General features: G+C 39.6%; 1 protein-coding gene across 2 annotated transcripts in view; it reads left to right on the top strand.

Annotated features, from left to right (window-relative positions):
• The window catches only part of RAB38 (RAB38, member RAS oncogene family), a 71,232-nt gene that overhangs the window by 42,906 nt on the left and 9,088 nt on the right, over positions 1–19,238 (top strand). The window lies entirely within an intron of this gene.

The following is a 19,238-nucleotide window of genomic DNA, read 5'->3' as shown; positions in this document are numbered from 1 at the left end:
TAAACGCATCGGATCGTAGGGAGGAATTCACAGAGAGGAGAGCAATTTTAGACAGGTGACCAGGGAAGGTTTCACTCAGGTATTTTTAAAATTAAAGATTAGAAAGAGGGACAGTATTGAGTCATATAGATTCCTGGGAGGGGAATGGCCCAGGAAGAGGGTAGAGCACAGGTAGAGGCACTGTGGCTGTGCTTTACTAGGAAGACAGAGATGAGGTAAGAGGTGATGGGGTCCTGTTCAGTCTTTAGAACATTGTAACAACTTCGGGTTTTGCTCTGAATGAGAAGGGAAGACGTTGGGTGTGATCAGAGATATGATTTGATTTAAACAGTCATTCTGGTGGCTATATTGAGCTTGGATTATAGTGGGAAAGGTTGGAAGCAGGAGATTAGCTAGGACTCTATTGCATATCTAGAGAAGAAAAATCATGGGAAGTAGTCAAACCCTATATGTAATTTTGAACATATAGCAGACAGGGTTAACTGACAATTTGGAAGAAGATTATGAAAGAAAGAGAAGATTTGGGAATGGCTCCACAGTTTTTGTCCTGAGCAACTGGAAAAGTTGAGTTGCCACTTTCTGAGCTGGGGGTCCTGAGATGTGGATGGGTCCATGGGGAGAATGATCAAGACTCAGTTATGTGTATGTTAAAATCTGGACGACATCTAAAAGCAGATGTCGAGTAGGTAGTTGTATATGATTCTGGAGTATAATAGAAAAGTCCAGGCTGCAGGTAAGAGGACCAAGGACTGATCTCTGGGCACTCCCAACATTTAGACAAGAAAATAAGGCCACAGAGAGAGGAAGGTGTAGAAGGAATACATACTTCAAAAAAGAGAGTGGACTCTTCTCAGTGTAGTATAATCCTAATAAGATTACATTGAACTAGCCTGAGTTTTCATCTTCTTTTCCTGTGCTACTCTTCTGAGTTAGTACAGTGGGAAGATGTTGGACAAGGAAAAAAAAAAAACAAAAACCAAAAAACAGATTGCACAGCATTGGTGCTCCCTCTATACATATATCATCAAAAATTAGATTTATTCACTGTGTTTCTGCTAGTTAGTGGGTCTGAAAATCAAAGTAGGCAAGTAAGATGACTAAGCGATTGTCTCTTTCTATGCTGTCAACCGTGCACTTCCTTTTAGGTATCTAAGGTATGATTGGAGCATGGCTTTCACTAGGTTTTAGACTGGCTGGAGTTATTCAAATCTAACTAAATCTAAATTCAAGTTTCAGGTCTATGAAAGGGCCAGAATATTTAGAAACCTTGTAAATGAAATTCATCATGTAGATTGAAAGTCTGCTGTTATTTGCCAAGAATGTTCAAAATGATAATATTTAACATTTGTAGAGCACTTTGAAATTTAGAATGTTTCCAGCATCTACTTACTTGGCTTTCGCAAATGCCCAGCACAGAATGCTTTTTCACTCTTTTGTAAGCCTTCTCTTTGTTAAGAGCTCCTGCCTGTTCATGTGAAATGGCTTTAAAAACACCATCTGGTTCTCCTACCTGGATAGTCTGTAATCTGTCCATATGCATTTTTTGAATGTAGTGTCCAGATCTGTTGACAACATACCAGACATAGAAGCATGGTATGATAAGGCTTTAACTTACCTTGCCTAAGTCACATTTCTATTTTTGATAGTATTGTACTGTACTAATTTCTTTGAACAGCTGGATCAAACTGTTGACACATGATGAACTCATGGACATCTAAAAGTCCCCCCTTTTTTTGCAAATAATAGACTGTCAGGTAAGGTCTTATGCATTTAAGCTATTGATAATTTGAACCCAAGTGTAGGATTTTATATGAATGTCTGTTAAATTTTATTCTGAGGCTTCAATCTATGATTCCAGTTTCACTTTTAATCTATTATTTTGCTTACCAAAGTAAAGTTTGAATTTCAGGAAGGGTTATGTCCATCTAAATTTGAAAGAGACTCTAAGAACAGTGACAGCTGGCTGTTGGCTGGGGGTTGCTTTTAGGTTCTAGAGGCTGACCTCAGTTCCTAGCCACGTGGCCTTTTCACAACATGGCAGGAGAATCTCTTTACAGTTGGCTATGGTGGAGTCTTATATAAGGTAACGTAATCAAGGGAGTGACGATTCCATCATGTTTACAGGTCCCATCTACACTCAGTGGTCATGTACCCCAGGAGGTAGAAATCTCGGGGATAGCCTGCAGTAATGGTTTCTAGGCAGTAATAAGTTTTCTGGAAAGACTGAGAGCAAAAGGCACGTAACAACTGTGTCTGCACTCCCCCTCTGTTTTGAAGTTCAGAAAATAAATTTTACTAGAAGCCCCACCCAGTTGACTTGCGCTTGTATTTCATTAGCCACAACTACCCTTAGCACAAGGAAGACAGGAAAATCAAATTTTGGTTACCTACAATCAGGATTCCGTCAGAAAGGAAGAGGAAATGTTGCATATTATGTAAATAGAATAGCCAGGGCAGGAATGGAAATGCCAAATGGAGAAAACAAATCTTGTCTAGTTTAGGAGAAATGGAAGTTAATGAAAAATATCACAAAAAAGCTCCCACACAGGATTAATCACTGTTAACATTATCATATTTCTTAACTACATCATATTATATTCAACTTTTAAATTTATCATGAGAACTTTTTCATGGTAAGCTTTTTGTAAATATAATTTAATAACTGAATAATGTTCCATCTTAAGAATACACCATAATAACTCTTATAATTAATCCCCAGTAACTAACCCTATCTTTGGGTAGCTTTAAACTTTCACTATTATAAATAATGTCATGATGCATACTTTTTACATAAAATAGTTTATACATTTAAGATTATTTTATTAGGCTTTATTCTTAGTAGAATTACTGGATCAAAGAGAATGGACATTTTTATGGTTCTTATTACATAACTTCATATCTTCTTTCCAAAACGATAAGCTAACTTATACTTGCCAACAATGAATAGAAGTGTTTGTATGAAAACACTCTAAAATCCCAATTTCATCATCGTGTCAGTCTGTTTCTTATCTTTAAGTCAAAGAAAAATTTGCTAAGTATGCCTTTTTTGACTTCCTCCAAACTTCTGATAAAAAAATGAGGTTAATTCTTCATGAGGTCAGAGGTTTGAGCTATGTGCCACTACCTTAGAAACTATTCTTGTTTAATGTAATTAAATAATTAGTAGTCCTCAGGCACCATTTGAGACAATTAAATTTACCCATTTTACTTTGGAGCCAACATATAGCCACCTTGTCCACAGGACATTATGGGGGCATTATACTACACCTAAGATGCGAAAGGCAGTGTTCTGATCATTCAATCTGAAATCTTTCTTACAGGAGAAAACGAAGTTAGTTTGCTGTGTTAGCTCTGCCTTCTCTAGGTCATCTGTTTGCCTCACACCACATCCTTCAAGCATTAGTCTTTCCCTTTGTGATAACACTTTGCTCTGAATAAACCCCAATACCGTCTTCTTCTGCCTTTAGCACCTTCTGCAGGCATGTCCTTAGACTTGGTTTGAGCTTCCTGACCCAATTTGGGTGAGTTCAGACCACCCTTGAATCTGTTCTGAGTTCACTTCCCTTCTCCTTCTAGCTTTTAGGCATGTTATTTTTAAACCTGATCTTACCTGAGATATTCCTGTAGTCAAACTGTTTTCTTAAGATCTCTTTCCTGTTTCTTTTTCATTGGGTTACTCATGATTGTATAGTTAGAATTTCTGTTTTTGAGCTTCCTGTCGTTTTTTTCTAGATTCAATCTTATGGATAGTTTTTCATCTGTGAGGAAAACCTACATAATTTTCCATTCCTTTTTATATATTTCTATTTTATAGTTCATGAAATATTTATAGATGTTCTCTTTCCTTCCTGTTGTATGGGTAAAATAAAGATATTAAGACTTCCTACACTATTATTCATGGTTCAAAATTAATGACTCTCATTTTCTTTGTTCTGCACCTTTGAATGTGAATATTAAAAAATACATACTCCTTATGAGGAACTTTAACCAGAATTATAAAATAGAAGTTTAAAATGATCTGTAATCAAACCACCAATTGATTTCACTTTTTAGCATTTTGTCTGTTTCCTTTCTAACCAGAAATGTGTATATATTAAACAGAATTCCATCCTATCCCTTTTAAGCCATATTTATCCTTAAAGTGTCAACCCATAGAATTGGCTTATTAGCTACAGACCTATAGCTACATATACATAATGCCAGCGGGAGGAGGAAAAAAAAAAGTAAAAGGTACCCAGGTCAGCAAAAAGAGCTAAATTGTCTTCAGAATAATATTTTATGATGCAAGAAAGCATGTAATACATCTTAAGTAGTTCTCAGGAACAAAGTCAATATTTTTAAAGTTTACATTTGAACCAGAAACATCCTTTATCTGGAAAAGTTATTGTCCTTTTGAATCTATTTAATTCAGTAGAATTCTATGAAAAAAATAGAAAATCAGAACTGAGGTTAAGTTTTAAGCTCCGAGAAGCCTCTTTTGTTCCCTTTTCTTTCCAGAAGAAAATGATTAAGCAACTACTTTATACCTTTCTGAAGAGGTACTTCTTGTCAGGCCATTTATGGTTCAACTTCGCATTTCTCTTTTTGTATTTCCAATATAAGAGCCTCAATTGTCCACTTATTCTGCATATGTTGAAGTTTTCAGACGCCACTAGATATATATCTGTTTGATAATGCACAGCTTTGTGGAAAAATATTTTTCTATTCCTTTTATAAATCATTGCTTGTATCTGTCTAAAATGTTAATGCATATATCTGCATTGTTGTAGTTGATTGCAAATGTCCATAAAACGATAATAGTAAATACCACTGAGGGTTTCCTGATTTTTGCAATGATTCCTCCCTGGCCAGTTTTCTTCTCTTACTCCCACCATTCCCCTTCAGCTCTTCCTAAAGGTTGTCCGAATGTAAGTTTCCATCTCCTACGTATTCTGTCTCTGAAATCACAGAAATTGGCCAATAGTGTCTACATGACCTAAATGGGGTCCCTTCTAGTACTGCTTCTCTCCGGGACTCAGAGTTGCTTTAGTCTCAAGTATAAACACGTGACTGAAGCCAAACTTATTAGCGTTCTTCCCCAGGATTCCTCCAACTGAGTTTGAGGGTAGGAGGCCTTTTCTCTTGGGTGGCAAAGGTGTGAGGATGTAAGCCCAGAGGCTGCTGGTAGCTATCTCCCTTTTTATATGCAAAAAGCTGCTGGGCAGATAGAGAAAATGAAGCTGACCTGATGGTGTTTCAGAGTCTAATTTCATTTTCTAGGTTCTTGGTGTGGCCTTAATCTTTTAGCAATTCTGTTACTTCTGGGAGCTACCCTTCAGAGGACCTAGGTAATTCAATGAGTTTCTGATTTTTGCAACCAAAAACTTATGGCTAATCATGTAGATGGAGCATACTCATTCTAGTAAATGACTGGTTAAATAAATGCCTCATACTTAAACTTTCAATGTGAGAAAACTTGCTCATTAAAAGAGTATTATTCTCAGGACTCTCACGAGTTTAACTATATTGGTCAAGAGCTGGAGGTAGTCTCAAGAGTCACCTTCAGTCCTGTTTGGAAAAAGGCAGAGTATAAATTCTATCCTTCTGCTCCTGATGAAACTGAGTCAGAGAGAAGACTTGATCTGTTTATAATGACTGAGCTAATTTGTAGCAACATCAAGGCTAGGACTCAGGTCCCTTAATTCTCTGTCTAAAGCTGTCCTGAGTTTAAGGGAACTTCCCTATAATAGATTTCCCTATAATAGAGCAGCTTACAATGTGTGCTTTGTGATTTTTAATTGGTATTAGTCCATTTTTCTTTCCCTTTTACCAGCCAGTTCATTCATAAGTTACTTGTTGAGCACGTACATGCCAACAGGCCCTGTATCGACTGCTGGTAATATTCCAAGTGCATAAAAGTGCCACTTCTGATTTCAAGAATTTTACTGTCTGGTGAGAAGGTAAATTTCTAGAAATCATTGCAATCATGCGTGATTAAAGTTACTATAGGAAACGGCTATGGAAGCACCTAAGAGAGCTATCCAACCCTACCCAGCTCAGGTTGGGGTGGGGCATTGGTCAGAGAGGACTCACCAGAGGGGATAATCTCAGGACCTCGTCATTACCAACCAGGCTCTTTGGTTACAACTTGGTTATGAGCATGATCTCACTCTGCTCTGTTAAAGCCATGTTAAAAAACAAAAGAAAAGAAAACAAAAAAACACACGTACTTCATTTCAGGCGAGGCTCAGAAAAATGGAAAAAGGCAAAAACGGAGGTAGCAGTACCTAGCTAAGGAGTAAAGGAATCCACAAGTATGATACTAAATCAGTTAATAAGTGTCTCTCTCCACCCACCCCCACAACTGCCATCCACACCACTCCCATTTATCCTACCACCGCTCCTGATCAAAAGTTGCCGAACTGTACGAAGAGGAACACCAGCCCTGTGAGACAGAGCGTGAGATCAGTGTTCTGTGATCAGATAAGTTTACGAAACACTGCACGCTCATTCTCTGCTTGGAGATGGGAGGGGGAAAGGGGAACAGCTTGCTTCTCGCCAAGCCTCCCCACCCAACCTGAACCTGCCTTTTCTTGACTCACGTGTTACCGTTGCAGGTCTTTCTCTTCTGCTCCCAGTTCTGCCCTGTTGCTTTGGTTTCCCTCATGTCCAACCCCCATGATGCTAAAGTTCCTCTCCATTTAATGCAAGAAGTTCCATCACGTACCGCATTCTGTGACTGTCTAGGATTCTGAGATAAAGAAACATTTTGATAAAGAAACATCTTGAATTATTTTTAATTCAAGAAACATTTTGAATTATTTTTAATTGTGATAAAGAAACATTTTGAATTATTTTTAACTGAACATTTCTAAAATTATTTAACCATAGATGCTTTTCTTTTTTTCCTGTACTATCTTATGAAACTTCGGAACCTGCTTTGAGATACCGTACTCTAACAAAGAAGGATGTTTGTCCCTCCAAACATTCCCATATAAAACTTTAGTAATATGCAATGTTGTTTTATTTCCTGAGTGTTGTATTTTCTTTTCAGGGCCTATTGTATGCCTACACTATTGCTGAGTGCTTTTAAGTATCTCATCTCATTTTATACACATTCACAACCTTGTGAAGTTGGCATTATTTTTATCACAGATTATAGGTAAAGAAACTGAGGCTCAGGGAGAGGTTATGGTGACTTCCCTGAGGTTACCCAGTTAGGACTGGCAGAGCTAGGATAGTTCTGAGTCTTTCTATTGCACCTTTCCTCTTCCATAAAGAAATATACAAACAGTAAAATTTCAAATTGACTAACAGATTCTAAAACTTGGGAATGTACCTGAGTTTCATCCAAAAATTCAAAGCGGGATTCAAATGAAATCCCAGTGAATCAGGTAGATGTCAGCAGCTGAATACCTCCAAGTGAGATGTGTTTGCTCTGGATGGGCAGAAGACCTGAGATAGAGATGGAGTAAGAATAACCCAAGCAACGCACATTGAGGGGATGGCCTGAGGCTTAGTTCGGCTGGAACCTAGCCAAGTAAGGACAGCCAATGGAGATGAGGGAGGAGAGTTAAGTTGTGGCCGTGCTTGTTGGCCCTCAGTGTCGTGGTCTGCATTGATTCTGAGTAGACAAGGTGAGGCAGCAAAGTTTTCTGAGCTGGGAGTGGGGATGAGGTATGGCCATCACTACACTTTTATGAGAGTAGTCAGGAGACAGTTTGGCAGGAATATGGAGGACAATTGCCATGGGAAGAAAATGGAGGCATGTGATCAGAGAAGAGATTACACAGGGCCTGACTCAGGGTGAAATGTCAGAGTGATTGTGAGAAAGGAGGATATCACCATCATCATCTTGAAGCAGAGGTGGAAAAGACCTGGGCTAATGAGATAATCACAGCATGGCTGACTCCACAGTGTATGAAAACTCAGAGTGTAAAGACTTTGATGAATAGTGCCTGGTCCAGGGAAAGTGCTCAATGATTATTTGCTGAATAATGAATTATTTCATTTAGTTACATGATATTTCAATATTACACGACAGGAACTTCAGATTGATGTATCTCCTCTTTTTTTTTCCTATTACAAGTTTGTAGAATGAAGAAAAGTTATTGCATCAGGAAGAAGTGTTATTCCACATCAGGAAGAAGAAAATTATTTAGCACATGCTAACTACTGCTTCAGGGAGGTTGCCCAGGCTAAGAATGACTTGATATGTGACTGAGGAATTTAGGAGTTAGACAACAGGGGTTAGTAGGGAGGAGTAGACGTAGATTCTAGGGTTGGGGCCAGAGTTCTGGCAGCTAGCTAGCATCATGACATTCTAAATACAAAAAGGTGATTAAAAGATGAATTTGTTTAGTTTTATCAACACATTCACTTTTACTCATAGTTCTTGTTTCTATATGTTTTCACCCAAGATAACATTATTCTAACAACGGTGGCAGAATGTTGCCTACCACATCAGTAAACAAAGAATGTTGCAGCCATCAAACCATCACATTACAGCTGCCCGGACAGTGAGCCCTGAGGGACTTCAGGATAGAAAAAGGACACCCCCCATCTAGCAGTCAGACACTGCAGCCGCCCCAGACTGTCCACCCTGAGGAGTCTCAGGATGAGAAAGCACAGGATACTGGCCCCAGACAGCTGAGGTGCATATCAAAGGAATGATTTCAGTGAGTCCAGACCCTTGCATCTTCCCAACATAGAAAAACGCTAAATGCCTTAACTTGAGATGTCTGATTTTCTTTAACTAAAAGTAATCTTTTGATGTTCTGACTACTTGATCTTTGTTGCAAAAATTCCTATGTATCCAGGCTCCACCTTTACCTCTTCAGAACAGTCCCTCGGAGCATTCCAAGAGGCTGTGTCCCAGGCTTAAGTTTTGACCACAAATACAACATAATTCTCAACTTTTCGGTCAACAGTACTATCTGGAAAAGCAATGATTTCAAACTCTCTACTAAATTGTTAGCTGAGGGCTGGGCAAAAGGATCATATATAAAGAAAAAACTAATGAAGTCGTTAAGCTAGAATTGACCTTTCATTCAGTTTCATAAAGTTCTTAAGAGGAAAGGATGATATTAAAATAATTATGTATAATATAGTCATAAAAATACATAATGTTACTCAGCTTCTACTTTTGCCCAAAATAAGATATTTCTAATCTTGGTAATTCTGTCAAGTGGGTGTTATTCTCTCTAAATTGTAGGTGAGGCGCAGAAAAATTAAGCATTTGTCTAAGTTCATCTAGATTTCACCTGAAATCTTTTTTTTTCTTCATTTTTTACAACTTTATTGGAGTATAATTGCTTTACAATGGTATCTTAGCTTCTGCTTTATAACAAAGTGAATCAGTTATACATATACATATGTTCCCATATCTCCTCCCTCTTGCGTCTCCCTCCCTGCCACCCTCCCTATCCCACCCATCCAGGTGGTCACAAAGCACGGAGCTGATCTCCCTGTGCTATGCGGCTGCTTCCCACTAGCTATCTACCTTACGTTTGGTAGTGTATATATGTCCATGCCGCTCTCTCACTTTGTCACAGCTTACCCTTCCCCCTCCCCATATCCTCAAGTCCATTCTCTAGTAGGTACGTGTCTTTATTCCTGTCTTACCCCTAGGTTCTTCATGACATTTTTTTTTCTTAGATTCCATATATATGTGTTAGCATACGGTATTTGTCTTTCTCTTTCTGACTTACTTCACTCTGTATGACAGACACTATGTCCATCCACCTCACCACAAATAATTCAATTTCGTTTCTTTTTATGGCTGAGTAAAATTCCATTGTATATATGTGCCACATCTTTATCCATTCATCCAATGATGGACACTTAGGTTGTTTCCATCTCCTGGCTGTTGTAAATAGTGCTGCAATGAACATTTTGGTACAAGACTCTTTTTGAATTATGGTTTTCTCAGGGTATATGCCCAGTAGTGGGATTGCTGGGTCATATGGTAGTTCTATTTGTAGTTTTTTAAGGAACCTCCATACTGTTCTCCATAGTGGCTGTACCAATTCACATTCTGACCAGCAGTGCAAGAGTGTTCCTTTTCTCCACACCCTCTCCAGCGTTTATTGTTTCTAGATTTTTTGATGATGGCCATTCTGACTGGTGTGAGATGATATCTCATTCTAGTTTTGATTTGCATTTCTCTAATGATTAATGATGTTGAGCATTCTTTCATGTGTTTGTTGGCAATCTGTATATCTTCTTTGGAGAAATGTGTATTTAGGTCTTCTGCCCATTTTTGGATTGGGTTGTCTGTTTTTTTGTTATTGAGCTGCATGAGCTGCTTGTAAATTTTGGGATTAATCCTTTGTCAGTTGCTTCATTTGCAAATATTTTCTCCCATTCTGAGGATTGTCTTTTGGTCTTGTTCATGGTTTCCTTTGCTGTGCAAAAGCTTTGAAGTTTCATTAGGTCCCATTTGTTTATTTTTGTTTTTATTTCCATTTCTCTAGGAGGTGGGTTAAAAAGGATCTTGCTGTGACTTATGTCACAGAGTGTTCTGCCTATGTTTTCCTCTAAGAGTTTGATAGTTTCTGGCCTTACATTTAGGTCTTTAATCCATTTTGAGCTTATTTTTGTGTATGGTGTTAGGGAGTGTTCTAATCTCATACTTTTACATGTACCTGTCCAGTTTTCCCAGCACCGCTTATTGAAGAGGCTGTCCTTTCTCCACTGTACATTCCTGCCTCCTTTATCAAAGATAAGGTGACCGTATATGCATGGGTTTATCTCTGGGTTTTCTATCCTGTTCCATTGATCTATATTTCTCTTTTTGTGCCAGTACCATACTGTCTTGATTACTGTAGCTTTGTAGTATAGTCTGAAGTCAGGGAGCCTGATTCCTCAAACTCCGTTTTTCATTCTCAAGATTGCTTTGGCTATTCGGGGTCTTTTGTGTTTCCATACAAATTATGAAATTTTTTGTTCTAGTTCTGTGAAAAATGCCAGTGGCAGTTTGATAGGGATTGCATTGAATCTGTAGATTGCTTTTGGTAGTAGAGTCATTTTCACAATGTTGATTCTTCCAATCCAAGAACATGGTATATCTCTCCATCTATTTGTATCATCTTTAATTTCTTTCATCAGTGTCTTATAATTTTCTGCATACAGGTCTTCTGTCTCCTTGGGTAGGTTTATTCCTATATATTTTATTCTTTTTGTTGAAATGGTAAATAGGACTGTTTTCTTGATTTCACTTTCAGATTTTTCAACATTAGTGTACAGGAATGCCAGAGATTTCTGTGAATTAATTTTGTATCCTGATACTTTACCAAATTCATTGATTAGTTCTAATAGTTTTCTGGTAGCATCTTTAGGATTCTTTATGTATAGTATCATGTCATCTTCAAACAGTGACAGCTTTACTTCTTCTTTTCCGATTTGGATTCCTTTTATTTCCTTTTCTTCTCTGATTGCTGTGGCTAAAACTTCCAAAACTATGTTGAATAAGAGTGGTGAGAGTGGGCAACCTTATGTTGTTCCTGATCTTAGTGGAAATGCTTTCAGTTTTTCACCATTGAGGACAATGTTAGCTGTGGGTTTGTCATATATGGCCTTTATTATGTAGAGGAAAGTTCCCTCTATGCCTACTTTCTGCAGAGTTTTTATCATAAATGAGTGTTGAATTTTATCGAAAGCTTTCTCTGCATCTATTGAGATGATCATATGGTTTTTATCCTTCAATTTGTTAATATGGTGTATCACGTTGATTGATTTGCGTATATTGAAGAATCCTTTCATTCCTGGTATAAACCCCATTTGATCATTGTGTATGATCCTTTTAATGTGCTGTTGGATTCTGTTTGCTAGTATTTTGTTGAGGATTTTTGCATCTATGTTCATCAGTGATATTGGCCTGTAGTTTTCTTTCTTTGTGACATCCTTGTCTGGATTTGGTATCAGGGTGATGGTGGCCTCGTAGAATGAGTTGGGGAGTGTTCCTCCCTTGCTATATTTAGGAAGAGTTTGAGAAGGATAGGTGTTAGCTCTTCTCTAAATGTTTGACAGAATTCACCTATGAAGCCATGTGGTCCTGGGCTTTTGTTTGTTGGAAGGTTTTTAATCACAGTTTCCATTTCAGTGCTTGTGATTGGTCTGTTCATATTTTATATTTCTTCCTGGTTCAGTCTTGGCAGATTGTGCTTTTCCAAGAATTTGTCCATTTCTTCCAGGTTGTCCATTTTATTGGCATAGAGTTGCTTGTAGTAATCTCTCATGATATTTTGTATTTCTGCAGTGTCAGTTGTTACTTCTCCTTTTTCATTTCTAATTCTATTGATTTGAGTCTTCTCCCTTTTTTTCTTGATGAGTCTCGCTAATGGTTTATCAATTTCGTTTATCTTCTCAAAGAACCAGCTTTTAGTTTTATTGATCTTTGCTATCGTTTCCTTCATTTCTTTTTCATTTATTTCTGATCTGATCTTTATGATTTCTTTCCTTCTGCTAACTTTGGGGGTTTTTTTGGTCTTCTTTCTCTAATTGCTTTAGGTGCAAGGTTAGGTTGTTTATTCGAGATGTTTCCTGTTTCTTAAGGTAGGATTGTATTGCTATAAACTTCCCTCTTAGAACTGCTTTTGCTGCATCCCATAGGTTTTGGGTCGTCATGTCTCCATTGTCATTTGTTTCTAGGTATTTTTTAATTTCCTCTTTGATTTCTTCAGTGATCACTTCGTTATTAAGTAGTGTATTGTTTAGCCTCCATGTGTTTGTAGTTTTTACAGATCTTTTCCTGTAATTGACATCTAGTCTCATAGCATTGTGGTCGAAAAAGATAGTGATACAATTTCAATTTTCTTAAATTTACCAAGGCTTGATTTGTGACCCAAGATATGATCTATCCTGGAGAATGTTCCATGAGCACTTGAGAAAAATGTGTATTCTGTTGTTTTTGGATGGAATGTCCTATAAATATCAATTAAGTCCATCTTCTGTAATGTATCATTTAAAGCTTGTGTTTCCTTATTTATTTTCATTTTGGATGATCTGTCCATTGGTGAAAGTGGAGTGTTAAAGTCCCCTACTATGAATGTGTTACTGTCGATTTCCCCTTTTATGGCTGTTAGTATTTGCCTTATGTATTGAGGTGCTCCTATGCTGGGTGCATAAATATTTACAATTGTTATATCTTCTTCTTGGAGTGATCCCTTGATCATTATGTAGTGTCCTTCTTTGTCTCTTGTAATAGTCTTTATTTTAAAGTCTATTTTGTCTGATATGAGAATTGCTACTCCAGCTTTCTTTTGGTTTCCATTTGCATGGAATATCTTTTTCCGTCCCGTTACGTTCAGTCTGTATGTGTCTCTAGGTCTGAAGTGTGTCTCTTGTAGACAGCATGTATATGGGTCTTGTTTTTGTATCTGTTCAGCCAGTCTGTGTCTTTTGGTGGGAGCATTTAATCCATTTACATTTAAGGTAATTATCGATATGTATGTTCCTATTCCCATTTTCTTAATTGTTTTGGGTTCGTTATTGTAGGTCTTTTCCTTCTCTTGTGTTTCTTGCCTACAGAAGTTCCTTTAGCATTTGTTGTAAAGCTGGTTTGTTGGTGCTGAATTCTCTCAGCTTTTGCTTGTCTGTAAAGGTTTTAATTTCTCCATCAAATCTGAATGAGATCCATGCTGGGTAGAGCAATCTTGGTTGTAGGTTTTTCTTCTTCATCACTTTAAATATGTCCTGCCAGTCCCTTCTGGCTTGCAGAGTTTCTGCTGAAAGATATGCTGTTAACCTTATGGGGATTCCCTTGTGTGTTATTTGTTGTTTTTCCCTTGCTGCTTTTAATATGTTTTCTTTGTATTTAATTTTTCACAGTTTGATTAATATGTGTCTTGGCCTGTTTCTCCTTGGATTTATCCTGTATGGGACTCTCTGTGCTTCCTGGACTTGATTAACAATTTCCTTTCCCATATTAGGGAAATTTTCAACTATAATCTCTTCAAATATTTTCTCAGTCCCTTTCTTTTTCTCTTCTTCTTCTGGAACCCCTATAATTTGAATGTTGGTGCATTTAATGTTGTCCCAGAGGTCTCTGAGACTGTCCTCAGTTCTTTTCATTCTTTATTCTGCTCTGCAGTAGTTATTTCCAGTATTTTATCTTCCAGGTCACTTATCAGTTCTTCTGCCTCAGTTATTTGGCTATTGATCCCTTCTAGAGTATTTTTAATTTCATTATTGTGTTGTTCATCGTTGCTTGTTTCATCTTTAGTTCTTCTAGGTCCTTGTTAAATGTTTCTTGCATTTTCTCTATTCTATTTCCAAGATTTTGGATCATCTTTACTATCATTATTCTGAATTCTTTTTCAGGTAGACTGCCTATTTCCTCTTCATTTGTTAGGTCTGGTGGCTTTTTATCTTGCTCCTTCATCTGCTGTGTGTTTTTCTGTCTTCTCATTTTGCTTATCTTACTGTGTTTAAGGCCTCCTTTTTGCAGGCAGCAGGTTCATAGTTCCCGTTGTTTTCGGTGTCTGTCCCCAGTGGCTAAAGTTGGTTCAGTGGGTTATGTAGGCTTCGTGGTGGAGGGGACTAGTGCCTGTGCTCTGATGGATGAGGCTGGATCTTGTCTTTCTGGTGGGCAGGTCCACATCTGGTGGTATGTTTTGGGGTGTCTGTGGACTTATTATGATTTTAGGCAGCCTTTCTGCTAATGGGTGGGGTTGTGTTCCTGTCTTGCTGCTTGTTTGGCATAGGGTGTTCAGCACTGTAGCTTACTGGTTGTTGAGTGAAGCTGGGTGCTGGTGTTGAGATGGAGATCTCTGGGAGATTTTCACCATTTGATATTACGTGGAGCTGGGAGGTCTCTTGTGGACCAGTGTCCTTAAGTTGGCTCTCCCACCTCAGAGGCACAGCACTGACTCCTGGCTGGAGCACCAAGAACCTTTCATCCACACAGCTCAGAATAAAAGGGAGAAAAAGTAGAAAGAAAAAAAAAGAAAGAGGGTAAAATAAAATAAAGTAAGATAAAATAAAGTTATTAAAATAAAAAATAAGAAAAAAAAATTTTTTAAAGTAAAAACAAAACAAAACAAAAATATGGACAGATAGAACCCTAGGACAAATGGTGAAAGCAAAGCTATACAGACAATATCTCACACAGAAGCATACCCATACACACTCACTCACAAAAAGAGTAAAAGGGGAAAAAATAATAAATCTTGGTCTCAAAGTCCACCTCCTCAATTTGCGATGATTCGTTGTCTATTCAGGTATTCCACAGATGCAGGGTACATCAAGTTGATTGTGGAGATTTAATCCGCTGCTCCTGAGGCTGCTGGGAGAGATTTCCCTTTCTCTTCTTTGTTCACACAGCTCCCGGTGCTCAGCTTTGGATTTGGCCCTGCCTCTGCGTGTAGGTCGCCGGAGCGCGTCTGTTTTTCCCTCAGACAGGACAGGGTTAAAGGAGCCGCTGACTCGGGGGCTCTGGCTCACTCAGGCCAGGGGTTGGGGGCAGGGGCACGATGCGGGGCGAGCCTGCTGCGGCAGAGGCCATCGGGACGTTGCACCAGCCTGAGGCGCGCCGTGCGTTCTCCCGGGGTAGTTGTCCCTGGATCCCGGGACCCTGGCAATGGCGGACTGCACAGGCTCCCCGGAAGAGGGGTGTGGATAGTGACCTGTGCTCGCACACAGGCTTCTTGGTGGCGGCAGCAGCAGCCTTAGCGTCTCATGCCCGTCCCTGGGGTCCGCGCTGTTAGCCGCGGCTCGCACCCGTCTCTGGAGCTCCTTTAAGCAGCGCTCTTAATCCCCTCTCCTTTTGGAAGGTCTGAGGTCTTCTGCCAGCGTTCAGTAGGAGTTCTGTAGGAATTGTTCCACGTGTAGATGTATTTCTGGTGTATCTGTGGGGAGGAAGGTGATCTCCACGTCTTACTCTTCCACCATATTCCCAGGACCTGAAATCATTTTTGAAGCAACAAGATATGAAGAATTATTTTTAAAAGAGTGAAATCAGTACTCCAACGTAGGTCCACTCAATTGCAAAGCCTTTAGCAGTTCAGCTCAATTTTTATAAACTGGTTCAGTCAGTCTTCCTTCATTTTACCTAAAAAGAATGGTGTCAGGGCTTCCCTGGTGGCGCAGTGGTTGGGAGTCCGCCTGCCGATGCAGGGGACACGGGTTCATGCCCTGGTCCGGGAAGATCCCACATGCCGTGGAGCAGCTGGGCCTGTGAGCCATGGCCACTGAGCCTGCGCGTCCGGAGCCTGTGCTCCGCAACGGGAGAGGCCGCAACAGTGAGAGGCCCGCGTACCGCAAAAAAAAAGAATGGTGTCAAATCATAGCTGGAAAACAAGATAAGAACAGGCAGTTTGACTTGTTAAGTAAATTCTGTTGTGAATATGTTTTCCTTTTCACTCCCTACAGAAATCACCCACATCTAAAATTATTTTTAGGTTGAAACCTGAACTTGTTACACTTCTGAGGACCTCATTGATTGGTTCATCCATCCATCCATCCATTCATTTATTCATTTGTTCATTCATTTACCCAGTATATTCCAGGTGCCTACTTCCTGCAGGCACTGCCCTAGACACTAGGCCACAGCAATAAGGCCCCCAGTAGCCCCCTGTGCTGTGAAGATACAGACAAACGAGCTGTTACATATTGGCCAGTGATAGATTCCCGAATAGAGTGGTTCTTGTCGCAGTCTGGGGGAGTTAGAGGCAACTTCTTATGAGAGGTGATCACTGAAGAATGACTTAAAGGGAGAAGGTGAAGAGAAGCAGACACAAGAAGGGAGCATGTATTCATCTGAGGATGTATATGTAATGTCTAGGTGCTTCATCTGTGTGTAACATTTAATTCCAACACATACCCTGTGAAGTGTAGTTGTCATTAACCTCATTTTACAGATTAAGCAGGGAAGTCTCAGGATTTGGTCTTGCCCTTGGTCCTGCAGTTAAGTGGCAACCAAGTTTCAAAGCTTGACTCCAAAGCTTATTCTCTTTCCGTCACTTCCTGGGACAGCAATGTTCTAGTCTCAGTTCTTGGATTTGGCACATAGAGGTGTCAGAATGAAAACATTTAATCACAGTAAAAATGAATTGTAAAGCGTACTTTCTTCTCGTAGTTAGCATTCCATAAATATGACTTTGGATTAAGTCCAGCCATTACTGTGGCTAAGTAGCTTATCCTATATGTGTTTCAGTTTTCTAATCTGTAAAACAGGTTAATAGTGTGCCCACCTCCCATGGTGTAGTAAGGTTAATGAGATTATTTATATATGAAGTGTACATGCATAGGACCTGAGTGAAGGTTCCATGGTAAGTGTACAATAAATGTCAGCAATTATTACTATTAACATTTCGTGTCTAGTGGGCCATTTATCTTCTCAAACTGATGAATGAGAAAGTATTTTGACTGAAGGCTTTTGTCTTTATTAATAGGGTTTATTAAATCAGGCTAAATGATAGTTTTTACACTTATGTTTATTCTTTACTCTCTTTTTGAGATGAGACTTCAGTCTTCATTCCTTCAGCAAACATTTATAGAGAGGAGTATGACACAGTAGGATAAGACCAGGGGCTCTGGGCTTGAGTCTTGCTTTGTCATTTAAGAGCTCTGGAACTTTCTGGGGTCATAGTAGTGGCTGAGCATGGGCTAGAGAATCAGGTGCCAAAAGTTTGACTTGCTGGCTGTGTAGCCCTGGGAAAAAATTATAACCCCTCTATACCTCAGTTTCTTCACCTGAGTTTTCATGAGGATTGACTTAGTTAATACAGTTAAAGCACTTAAAAGGTACCTGGCCTATAAAAAGTTACCAACAGGTATCAGCTAATTTTGGTAACGTTGTTTAGAGTTCTCTTATTACACTAGGCTCTGTACTGGGAACCGGGAACACAAACATAATGACAACAGGCAGTTATGAGTCAATGGTAAGTGCCAGGTGGGTAGAAAGTGCCAGGGAGCATTTCAGATACATTTCAGATACATTTCAGAGTGCTGAGAGATGGTACTCAGAAGAGATAATGTTTCTAGAAGCAAAGCGTTGTGCAAGCAGCAAGAACTAAGAGGTAGCCTATGTGATGCTAGGCAAGTCACTTTCCTTCTCTGTTGCCTTAATTTCCTGATGCATCAAATAGAGCAGGTTAGGGCTTCTCTGGTGGCGCAGTGGTTGGGAGTCCACCTGCCGATGCAGGGGACGCGGGTTCATGCCCCGGTCCGGGAAGATCCCACATGTCGCGGAGCGGCTGGGCCCGTGAGCCATGGCCGCTGAGCCTGCGCGTCCGGAGCCTGTGCTCTGCAACGGGAGAGGCCACAACAGTGAGAGGCCCGCATACCACAAAAAATAAAATAAAATAAAAAAAAAAAAGCAGGTTGAATTAGTGATGTCTAATTTCCCTCCCTCTTTAATATTGGGTGGTTCTCTCTAAGTTTGGAGATGCTCTACGGCTGAAGTGGGGTTCCAGATGCTGCTAGAGTGGTGAGAATGAGATAAGGGAAGAGAGTTTTAATGTAGGTGGCCCTGGGACTGTAGAGAAGAGGGGAAAAGGGGGTGTGAGATGGACTTTGACATCTAGTGTGTAAAGGACAGGGACTGAGCTAGGGCGATGGTGAGGATGGGGGAGGCATTGTCAGAGGGACACAGTCTTTGGAGTTGATTTTGTGAACTTTCTTCTTCCTTCCCATATCTCCATGCTGACAATGGGACTCTATCCTGCGTTGAAATCAGAGACAATATGGCTCCATCTGTCCTTCCCAGTGCCTATCAGATAGACTGAAGTCTGGTAGCTTTTAGATAATAGGACATGATTAGGACCTGGTTTGTCTGAATCACACTCTCTATGTCTCTCTTCCTTTCATGGAGAAGTGTGACAAAGTGCAAAACCATGGGCTCTGGATTTAGGTAGACCTTCGCTTGGGCACTTACCAACTGTTGGCCAGAGACTTTAAGACATCAGCAAGGAGAAGAAGAAGAGAAAATATAGAACCTTTGAGGATTGGATTGGGAGCCCGATTTCGCCCCTTACTCTCGCTGAGACCTTGAGTCTGTCATTAGCTTCTGTGAACCTCACTTTCCTGTTCTGTCAAATAAGGGCAGTACCTCCCACCTTGGCTTTATTTTGCAGATTAAATGAAGTGCCAACTTCTGAGAACAATGTCTGAGATATAGGACTCAGTTTGGAGGAGCCCCAGTAGAAGCTCATGATTGCCAATGGGAGGAAGCAGTTACCCAAAGGAAAGGAGGAGTGGTATGGGGGATAAGGGAGGAAAAAAGTGCCATACAGACAAAAATAAAGGTGTCCACTGTG

The sequence above is a fragment of the Delphinapterus leucas genome, chromosome 7 (genome assembly GCF_059928025.1).
Source record: "Delphinapterus leucas isolate spDelLeu-1000000601 "Yukka" chromosome 7, BTC_Dleu_Yukka2, whole genome shotgun sequence".
Classification (NCBI taxonomy): domain Eukaryota; kingdom Metazoa; phylum Chordata; class Mammalia; order Artiodactyla; family Monodontidae; genus Delphinapterus; species Delphinapterus leucas.
The sequence above is the reverse complement of the archived record's forward strand: the minus strand, read 5'-3'. Positions and strand labels throughout refer to the sequence as shown.